General features: G+C 41.2%; 1 long non-coding RNA gene across 1 annotated transcript in view; it reads left to right on the top strand.

Moving 5' to 3' along the window:
- Nucleotides 1-1,502: 1,502 nt before the first annotated feature.
- The window catches only part of LOC125170374 (uncharacterized), a 15,943-nt gene continuing 7,524 nt past the window's right edge, over nt 1,503-9,921 (top strand). Inside the window, exon 1 of the long non-coding RNA XR_007154004.1 lies at nt 1,503-1,586. This is a non-coding gene — a long non-coding RNA (uncharacterized LOC125170374). The remainder of the gene's footprint in view (nt 1,587-9,921) is intronic.

Genomic DNA, 9,921 nt, shown 5'->3' with positions numbered 1-9,921 from the left:
CATTTCCTGCAAATGGCCAAAAGCCTGAAATAACAGGGGTTGAAATAAGCCCACAATCACAAGCATCCTAGGCCACTGGCAGAGTTGGCCTGGGGAAAGGAGGGCCTTTTTTTAATTCACACAGAGGGATCACCTGGACCCCAAGTTTTATGGGAAGGTGGGCCTTTCTCTAAATTGCATAACAGCCCTCTGGTTGGTGGTCCTGATGATTCAAGACAGCTTTTCCAGCCCCAGCCCTTTTGTTCACATTCTGTTTAGCAGGAAAGAAGAACAAGGAGAACAAACTTCCTCTCTTAAGAGTACTTCCCAGAAGCTGAACATAACCACATCTGCTTTGTCTCATTGTTTAGAACATAGACACTTGGCCACTTCAAGGGAGGCTGGGATATTCAAGGATGAAGAACAGAATACATAATTTGGGGACAGCTAAGCATCTCTGCTACACCACCATCAAAGAGTAAACAGACTATAGGATGAGGTTAGTGACTTGAACCTAGCTTGTTCTAATCTCTAAACAACTTTCTAATGGCAAACCACTAAAATCCCTTCCAGTTCTATAGTCCTACTCTATAAATCTTTAGTTTGCTATAGAAAAGCAGAAAGTGCATTTCCCAGACTTAGCCGGTTAATGTAGGTTCGGGGGTGGGCATTTAATAAGAGTTAACAATTGAGACCTTACTGCCAAGTGCTTGAGGTTTATTAACTTAATTAAATTCTCACAACAACCCTATGAAATATTGTTATAATCCCCATTTTACAGGTGGCAAATAGAGTCCAGGGAAGTTAACTAAGTCACCAACATAGTAAATGACCAACCCAGGAAGTTAACTGCTGAGTGCATGCCCTTAACTGGCAACCTGAAGTGTAAAGTGAGTTGAGTTGGTCCACTGAGAAGCAATCTTGGGGTCTTTGAGGGAATTATTGAGAAACGATCTTTCTTTTTTCTAAGCTAGTAGAATGTAAGCCTGGAGCTGTGATAGCTGCCTCACCACAGCTCTGTGAATGCTGGGAGTCAGGCCCAAGAGGGAAGCCTAGCTGAAGGTGGAAAGAGACCTATTCATGGTGGCAGCAGGATTCACTGTGGCCGAAACCACATACCCCTGGATTTTCCAGGCATTTAAAAATTTTCATTCTCATCAACCACCTCCCTTCCCTCCCTTTTACCCCATACCATTTTTTTTTAATGTCTGTTTATTTTTGAGTGAGAGCACGTGTGAGCTAGGGATGGGCAGAGGGAGAGGGAGAGAGAGAATCCTAAGCAGAGCCAGGGAGGGACAGAGGGAGAGAGGGAGTGAGAGAAAATCCCAAGCAGACTTGACTCTGTCAGCACAGAGCCTGATTTGGGGCTCCATCTCACGAATCTTGAGGTCAAGACCTGAGCCAAAACCAAGAGTCTGAAGCTTAACCAGCTGAGCCACCCAAGCGCCCCTCCCCCTACCTTTTTAAAATGAGCTGCTGAGATTCAGCAGAGGTTCTTGTCCTCTGACAACATAATAGGTTAACTGAATTCAGCTAAGCTCCTGTGAACCTATGCCTGAAGAACATAAGTAGCATCACGGTTTAAGATCCTGAGGACAGAAAATGGAGTAAGTTCTTACAGCCACATGAGTAAAGCAACTTAAGTAATAACTTTATGTTGAAGTTGAGGGGTCTGTAAGAAGACCAGCCAGAGAGTTGCGTATTTAGAAAACGCAGGAAGTGGGGCTGAGAAGACACTCTTCAGAGAAAAAAGTATAGCTTAGTGCTTAAGATCTCTGTACTTTGGATTCAACACCTGCCTGTATGACCTTGGGAAATTTCACTTAACTCCTAAGCCAACATTTGTTCATTAATGAGATGAGGTTAATATTAGTATTTATCTCACTTGAGATTGTAAGGATAATAAGTTCATACAGGTTAAGAGCTTAGAACAGTGCCTGGGACACAAAATACTCCGTAACATTAGCTATCCATAGCATATGTGAGATTACAGAGAAGTTTGAGGAAGAAGCCTCAGCAATGTAAGTTAGGGCAGCAGTTCAGTGGAAGGAGAAGGCTTGTGGTGGGGGTGTCTAATTACTTCATAAACTTCCTGAGAGTAAGGAAGACCTGAAGAAAATATTGAGACAAAGAAAGTGGAATGATCAAGGAAGTTAGCTGTTATATATATTATTGTCAAGTTAGTTTGGACCTATATTTAGCAAAATAAAGTTGTAATGAAGGCTTGGAAACAAAATGGTGCTGATGGATGGGACTAGCACTTGCAAAGAGATGAAAATAAGGTATGTCTTTTTTCTGTTGGAGGTTCGCTAGTGTGGGGAGTGTTTGAAGAGATTACAATGATTCTAGATCATTGGTGGTTCTAGATCTACAGCATCAGGAACATCTGGGAGCTTGTTAGAAATGCAGAATCTCAGGCCCTACCCCAGACCTACTGAACTAGATTCTGTATTTAATAAGATTCCTGGGCGATTTTATGTACATTAAAATTTGAGAAGCACTGCTCTAGGGTAGAGAGGAATTAATGGATTTAAATTTTTTTAATACAAAAGAAGAAGAAATGTCACAAATCATTGGAGTATCTACGTAAATATTTGGAATATAGTGGCTACCAGGTGCTTTGTTTTCTTCAGGCTCCATCTCATTACGAGGTATGTGCCTACCAGGTTTCGGTAATGCAGTACTCACCATGGATCTACATTGTCATCAATGCTCTTCATTCTAAAACTGATGATAAGGAATAATTCTGGCTCCACAAGTTTTATATCCTTAAGTGCTCCTGAAATTTAAGTGAATGGTAACTCCTTGTTTATTCACAGGAGGGTTGTATTAGTTATGTATTGCTGTGTAACAAATTACCCTCAAGCCAAACAACTTAAAGCAACAAACTATTGTATCATAGTCTCTGTGGGTCAGGAATCCAGCAGGGCTTAGCTAGGTGGTTAGGTGGTTTGACTCAGGGTCTTGTAAGGAGTTGAATCCAACTGTTGGCTGAGCCGCAGTCAGTTATCTGAGGCCTAAAAAGAGCTGAAGGGTCTACTTCCAAACTTGCTCTTATAGTTGTTTGTAGGCCTAGGTTTTTTCCCATATGTATGTCTCTGTAGACTGCCTGAGTGGCTTCATGGCATGGTAGCTGGCTCCCCCGAGTGAGTAAGCCAGGGGAAAGAGAGACACACAGAGAAAGAGACAAAAAGAGACAGAGGGCATCAAAAAATGGGAGTTGCTGTCTTTTAAAACCTGACATTGGAGATGACAGACCATCACTTCTGCCGTATGCTACTGGTCACACAGACCCAACCTTGGTACAATATGGGAGGGCATTACCCAAGGGTGTAATATCAGCAGGTGGAGATCACTGAGGGGCCATCTTGGAGCCTGGCTACTACAACTGTAGAGGAAGTTCTTCCCTATGAGCAGTGAAAGTCACCCAAGCTCCAGTAACAGGTGGAGCTTGTAGCTAGGAACCTCTTCAGTCTCCATGGAAAGGAAGGAGCCCAACCAATACATAACTTACAGATCTCACACCCATCTTTGAACTGCTTCAAGAGCTACTGATCCAAGCACAAATGGATTTTAGTACTAATTCGATGGGGAAAAGAGAATATGGTAGCAAAGAATACCTATTCAGTCGAGACAGCCTTTATATTCCAAAAAATCTGGATGCAGAAGTGGTCCCAGCAGCTGTTTAATTCATAATTGTATCAAAAAGTGGGGAGGGATGTTTTACCTGAAAATAGCCAAACTGATTCCTCTAAACAGGCCATACTTGTCATGAATAATGACCTTCTCACATCAAACATTGGCTTTTTTGGTCTAGAGCCAAAGAAGCAGTGAATGATGAGTATAACCAAATTTTGGAGAAACTTCTGCAACTCCTCTTATCCCCAGGCCAGCAGATAGGAAACAAACAAACAAACAAACAAACAAACAGAGAAACAACTTCTATCACTTTGGTATCATTTCCTTTTGAAATGAAATGCATCCTTTTGCTTGTAGGTGGTGCCACCTGCTTCTTAATCAGCTCTGTGAACCCTTCTGCAATCTCCCACACTGAGCCAAGCATATGATCACTTTACATCCCATCATCCACACACTATTAAAATTGAAAAAAAAAATTTATGGAGGAGCTATTGTCTATCTCCACTAGATTTTGGCTAGGACACATGCCTCCAGTCATACATGACAAGTATTTAAACTTTCTTACTCATTACAAAGGTATTCAGAGGAAAAGTGAAATATTCCAGAGATTGTAGCAGGCAAAATCAGCTACACAATCTTTTTCTAATTATTATAACAAAGCACCACATCAAGAATTCTCATTTTTCCATTGGAAAATAAAGTTATGTTAATCAGAAACAATGACATTTGGTCTACTTTAGATCAAAGTCCCCTCCATACCCCAGAGGGCCAATTCTGCTCTTGTTAAGACAAAAGCCTTGGGTAAAAAATATGAGTTTTTTTCTTCTACTTCTTTTTTGTGGACCATTTCCTTATTGTGGCTTTCAATAAACCTCTCAGTGGTTAGCAAGTTTTGACCAGAATGTCAAGCAAGATCTTTTTCTACTGTGGAATGGAGATTTAAAATTTGAGAACTTAATCAGATAGGTATCAGATGTACAACAAACTGCAAATCCTTTCAATGAAAACAAAATTTTTCCAATAATTGATATAGCTTTGTGCCCCATTTTACTCTTGACTTTTGCAGTTAATTGGAAAATGAACTTTGCTGACAGATGCAGTATACTCTGCATGTTTTATTAACCCCATTTTATAGTGAGCGCTCTGAAAAGGGAAGTGAAGAAACTTGCCCACTATTAAGCGTTAGACCTGGGATTTGAACACAGGCCACCTGGCTTCAGAATCTGAATGCTCAGTCACTATGTTATATTCCTCCCCAGAGTAACCACTCAGTGCATGTTTACTAAATAATAGGTTTAATTTTAATGTGTGCTACACAAATTCTTTGTAGACAAATGTTAAACAAAGAATGAAGATGTTTATAGAGTTTTATAAATATTTTTCTTAGTCAATGCTTTAGCCAACATTTTCCCTCATTTTTCTTTAATTTGAAATAAATTTTCTCCTGTCTCTACTACTCCCCTTTTCCTTACACTCAGGATAGCTAGTTTTCTTTTCCTTTTGTTTCCTGTTCTCCCTCGCCCAAGGAGTGATACTTCAATCCCCCTAAAGACTTAGCTCCCTTGGGCAGGAGAGTGTAGTGGTTCTCAGACATGAGCTTGCATCAGAATCACCTGGATGACCAGTTAAAACACACATTGTTGAGGGGCGTCTGGGTGGCTCAGTCGGTTAAGCATCCGACTTTGGCTCAGGTCATGGTCTCGCAGTCCATGAGTTCGAGCCCCGCATTGGGCTCTGTGCTGACCGCTCAGAGCCTGGAGCCTATTTCAGTTTCTGTGTCTCCCTCTCTCTCTGACCCTCCCCCCTTCATGCTCTGTCTCAAAAATAAATAAACGTTAAAAAAAAAATTAAAAAAAACCAACAACACACACATTGTTGGGTGCCAGCACAGAGTTTCTCATTCACTAGGTCGGGAGTGAGGACCAAGAATATGATTTTCTAAGTTCCTAGGGACCACACTTTGAAACTCACTAGTGCAGCTGTTCAAAGAAATGCCTCTGAGACCCACCTTCACTATTTATTAGGCAGGTGATCAAACCTTTGTTTGATCAAAACTTTGTGGGACACTTGGCTGGCTCCATTGCTGGAAGCATGTGACTCTTGATCTCAGGGTTATAGGTTCAAGTCCCATGTTGAATGTAGAGGTTACTTAAAAAAGAAAATCTTAAAAAAAACAAAACCAAAAAACTTTGTACCACAGCTTCCTCATCTATAAAATGGGAATGACAACAGGACCCATTTCATGGGTTTGTCTCCTAATGAAGTGAAGTATTGTCCATAAAAGCACTTAACACTGCCTGTCATAATCAAGTCTCCAGTAACAGCTACTACAAGCTGGCTTTTCTAGACATGCATACACTTAGAATTCATTTACAACTAAAATAATAGCTATTAGCAATAAAAAAAAAAAGGTGTTTCTCATTCCTGATAATTACTTGTCAGAGTTTTTTTTTCTTCTGTCATTATCTTGGCCTCTCAGCCTACTCACTGACTTCTTCCAGGGGAGTAGGAGAGCTAGGTCATAATGGAACGTTTGGGAGAGGCTTCTGGCCTGCCTGTGTTATTCCCCTCCTCTCTTTTTTAAAATTTGGAACTGGGGAGCCTGCATGGCTCAGTTAGTTAAGTGTCCAACTCTTGATTTCGGCTCAGGTCATGCTCTCACAGTTCATGGTATCAGGCCCCGCATTAGGGTGTGTGCTGACAGCACGGAGCATGTTTGGGATTCTCTCTCTCCCTCTCTCTCCTCCCCTCCTCCTCTCTCTCTTCCTCTCAAAATAAATAAATAAACCTTAAAAAATTTTTTTGGGAACTAATCTGTCCATAGGAACCATCAGTTCTGCTGTTCCAAGAGGTAACTATAGAAAACCCAGCCTCCATGTGGGGAGGCCATGGTCATCCAGTGCTGCCTGTATCTGGGAAAAGAATATGGCTAATTCTGGAAAGCTCACTTGCGAGATTTTTTTTAAGTTTTTTTTTTTTTTTTTTTTTTTTTAAATTTATTTAGTGTGAGTGAGAGAGAGGCGAGGAGGGAGGGAGAGAGAGAATCCCAAGCAGGCTCCACACTGTCAGCATGAAGCCTGACACAGGACTCGAACCCATGAACAGTAAGATGGTGACCTTAGCTGAAATCAAAAGCCGGATGTTAACCGACTGAGCCGCACAGCTGCCCCATCACTTGTTGAGATTTTTTAGGACACGTACTGTAATATTAAGTTTGTCATTAGAAAATGTGACACATTGATCCATGTCTGCTTTATGTTTTCTTATTTCTCATTTCCTTGGAACTCAGGCAGAGAGAAAGGATGCTACTTGTGGGAACTCTTCAAATCCAGTCCAAGGTCTGAGCCTTTAGCTATGTAGTGTTTTGACCTTGGCAGATTACTGAGGTTTATAGAGGCTGCTTCCACAGGTGAGTATATGTGTTTATACAGGCTGCACTGGTGTTAAGGAAGTCTGGGGCATTTGAAGGATGAGAAAAGACTGGTGTTTTTTGAGAACATGGCATCACAGAGCCTTCTGGAGATCAAATCTCCTGGTCCTGGTGGTCTCAGGAATATTTCCAGAAGCTGTGCTTGCCGCAGGGGAGCAGCTTTACAAAGGTGGAATAAAACTGCCCAGATATGCAGCTGGTATCTTGTCCTCACAAGACAGCCACACGCAGGGTTGATCACAGCCCTACTGGTTACGTCGAAAGGATTGAGTTAAAAAAAGAGAAACGGTGAAGGCTGAGGTCCAAGGGTGGGGTTCATATTCCCTGCTGCTGCCTGTTTCCTTCCATGTGGAGGATACTCCTGGTAGCAGTCTGTCCTCTTGCTGACTTGTCCTGTAGAAGGGATAGGTGACATATCTGATTAGCATGTAGAAGTACTCAGTCTTTTCTTCCCTTTGCTAGTGCCCTCCTGAAGGTTACATTCAAGAAGGTTCTGTTCTTTTGTGTTGTTATTTCACAGAAACTCACCCTCACATGGGGAGATCTGTGTTGGACCAGTGTTCTCTGTGACTCAGTGGACAAGTCTGCCTAGTTCTCAGTTACGAATTAGAAAGCTGCTTGTCTGTGGATGAAAGCCCTGCTGTCTTTCATCAGCTTTATCAGCAATAAAGGTGATGTTTAACCTTTGCTGCCTTACTCCTTGTCCCAGTTTTCAACAGGTTCCAAACAAAGGCAGGAAAAGAGATTTCTATTTATTGAAACTTCCCAAACACCAGTAGTTAAGGATTTATTAAGCACTTATGAAGTACTTTGCATAATAACAATCCCTCGAGGTCAGCTGTGAGGTAGATGCCATTATTATCCCCATTTTATAGATGAAGAAATGGCTGTTTAGAGGAATTAATTAATATGCTCATGATTAATTAAAGAATATGCCCACCCAGAATTAAGTAATATGCCAACTCGGCTGGTAAAATGGCCGCTGTGACACTCATATGTATGACTGTCTGACCCAGGGCCCTGCTATTCCCTTTGTCCAAATTTCCTATTTGAGAACAGAAAGGCAGTTTAAAATATATAGTTTAGAGTTTTAGGTAAAAATAAAACAAAACAAAAAAAACCCCAAACTCTATGTATTGTATGTATTTTATGATGATGCAGATTTCATTTTGGAAATTGTAATAAACATAACCAATAAACTAGTAAGTAACCAAATGGGAGAGAAAATAATGATCTATAGAAGGGTTGGTGGTTCATTGCTATATTTCCTATGCCAGCGGAACTTGGGAGACGGAGCAAGGGGAAGATCTTACCTAGGAACTTAGGAAAGATAATACAACTTATTAAAAAAGATTTAAAAACTTTGGACAGTGAAGTTAGGCATGTTAGTTGAGGAGGGATTGTGAAGGTCAGTATCAATAAAAAGCCCTTCAGAGTAACTCAAGTAAAAAAGAAGGTTAATTGAGAGGATACAACAACTTCATAGACATCTAAGAATAGGACAGAAAGCATGACCAGGCCACCCAGGGAATGGAACTTTCTAGAAAGTCAATCTTTCATGGGGCTACTGGCCACTTCTATTCCTTTCTGCTTGCTACATCAGTCCTTTGTTTTTCTCTTCAGAGTGCCTTTTTCTGCTTTCCAAAACTTAAATTTACACATAGTTTTGGCTTCTCAGGGTGTCAATGCTAGCCAAAATTTCATTTGATCTTTCTGTTCAAGCACCCATCCCATCATCATCTGACTTAGTTAGATTGTCTTAATGTCCTAATTCCAAATTCTTTGGAAAGAGTATCTGATTGATCTGGCTTGAGTCAAGGAGAATTTGATAGGGGTTGTGGCTGGGAAGCAATTGCAAACATTGTGCATGCGTGGGCTGGACAAGTACCTCCAATCTGTCTCCCTTAGTGAGGAAAATCAAAATTAGTCACATCTGCAGAACAGGCCGATCAAGAGCCCCAGACTCTTCTAAAAGATCCTTGCCTAGAGGGAGGGAACTCTGGCTGGTTCCTTAAGCACTGATGGTCAACACTTAAAGGTTTTGACCATGTGACCCTGACTTCTCCTTATCACTACCAAATGATTTATTGGATCAGAAAGGGCAACCTATCCATCATCTGGACATTGACCTCTCTGATTGCTTAGCCCCCAAAGCTCTGTTCCATAGGGACAACAGTGATCAATCAACTTCTTTCCCTTCTAGAGTAGGAGTGGAAGATACAGAACGAGCCAAGTCAGTGATGAGCAAGTGAGAGCAAGTGAGAGTCCTAAAGTGAAACCTGGGGGATGGTGGGGTCCCCTTGGGAAGCACTAGGCTGAAGTCATGAATAATCCCAAATTATAAATAAACGAAACCATGAATTAAAGAGAAGTTACAGAATAGAGATGATCAATGGGTGGCAACAGTAGTAGTTGAAGCACAAAGACTGGGTCACTTTAACAGTGAGAGATCCATACATTTAAGGAGTAATAAGAATGTTCCATTCCTAGACCTGAGGTGAAGGCTTCTGGTTCTCCAACACCATGCTAAAGTTCTGAGGCCCAGTTTTACAGTCCTTGTGTTCCCATGAGATTCCTTCTTTTCTTATTGCCACAGGTGTCCTCCCAACCAGTCTCTACTCTCCCTCATTATTTATAATCCAAAGAGCCTAATTAACTGCCATTACTGATTATCTCACTTCAGTATTTTGATATGGATAGCCTAGGGTCGAAAATAAAGGGAAGGAAGAAAAAAGGTAAAAAGGGGAGTATAAGGATTTGAAACAGCTAAAGAGATATTTGATATGTGATGTATCAACTTGACTACCCATGCTTTTGGGACTGGTATGTTCTGTGACTTTGTGCTGTGATTCTCTAACTTACTTGGGCTTTAC

The sequence above is a fragment of the Prionailurus viverrinus genome, chromosome B4 (assembly GCF_022837055.1).
Source record: "Prionailurus viverrinus isolate Anna chromosome B4, UM_Priviv_1.0, whole genome shotgun sequence".
NCBI lineage: Eukaryota > Metazoa > Chordata > Mammalia > Carnivora > Felidae > Prionailurus > Prionailurus viverrinus.
This window is presented reverse-complemented; position numbering and strand designations above follow the sequence as displayed.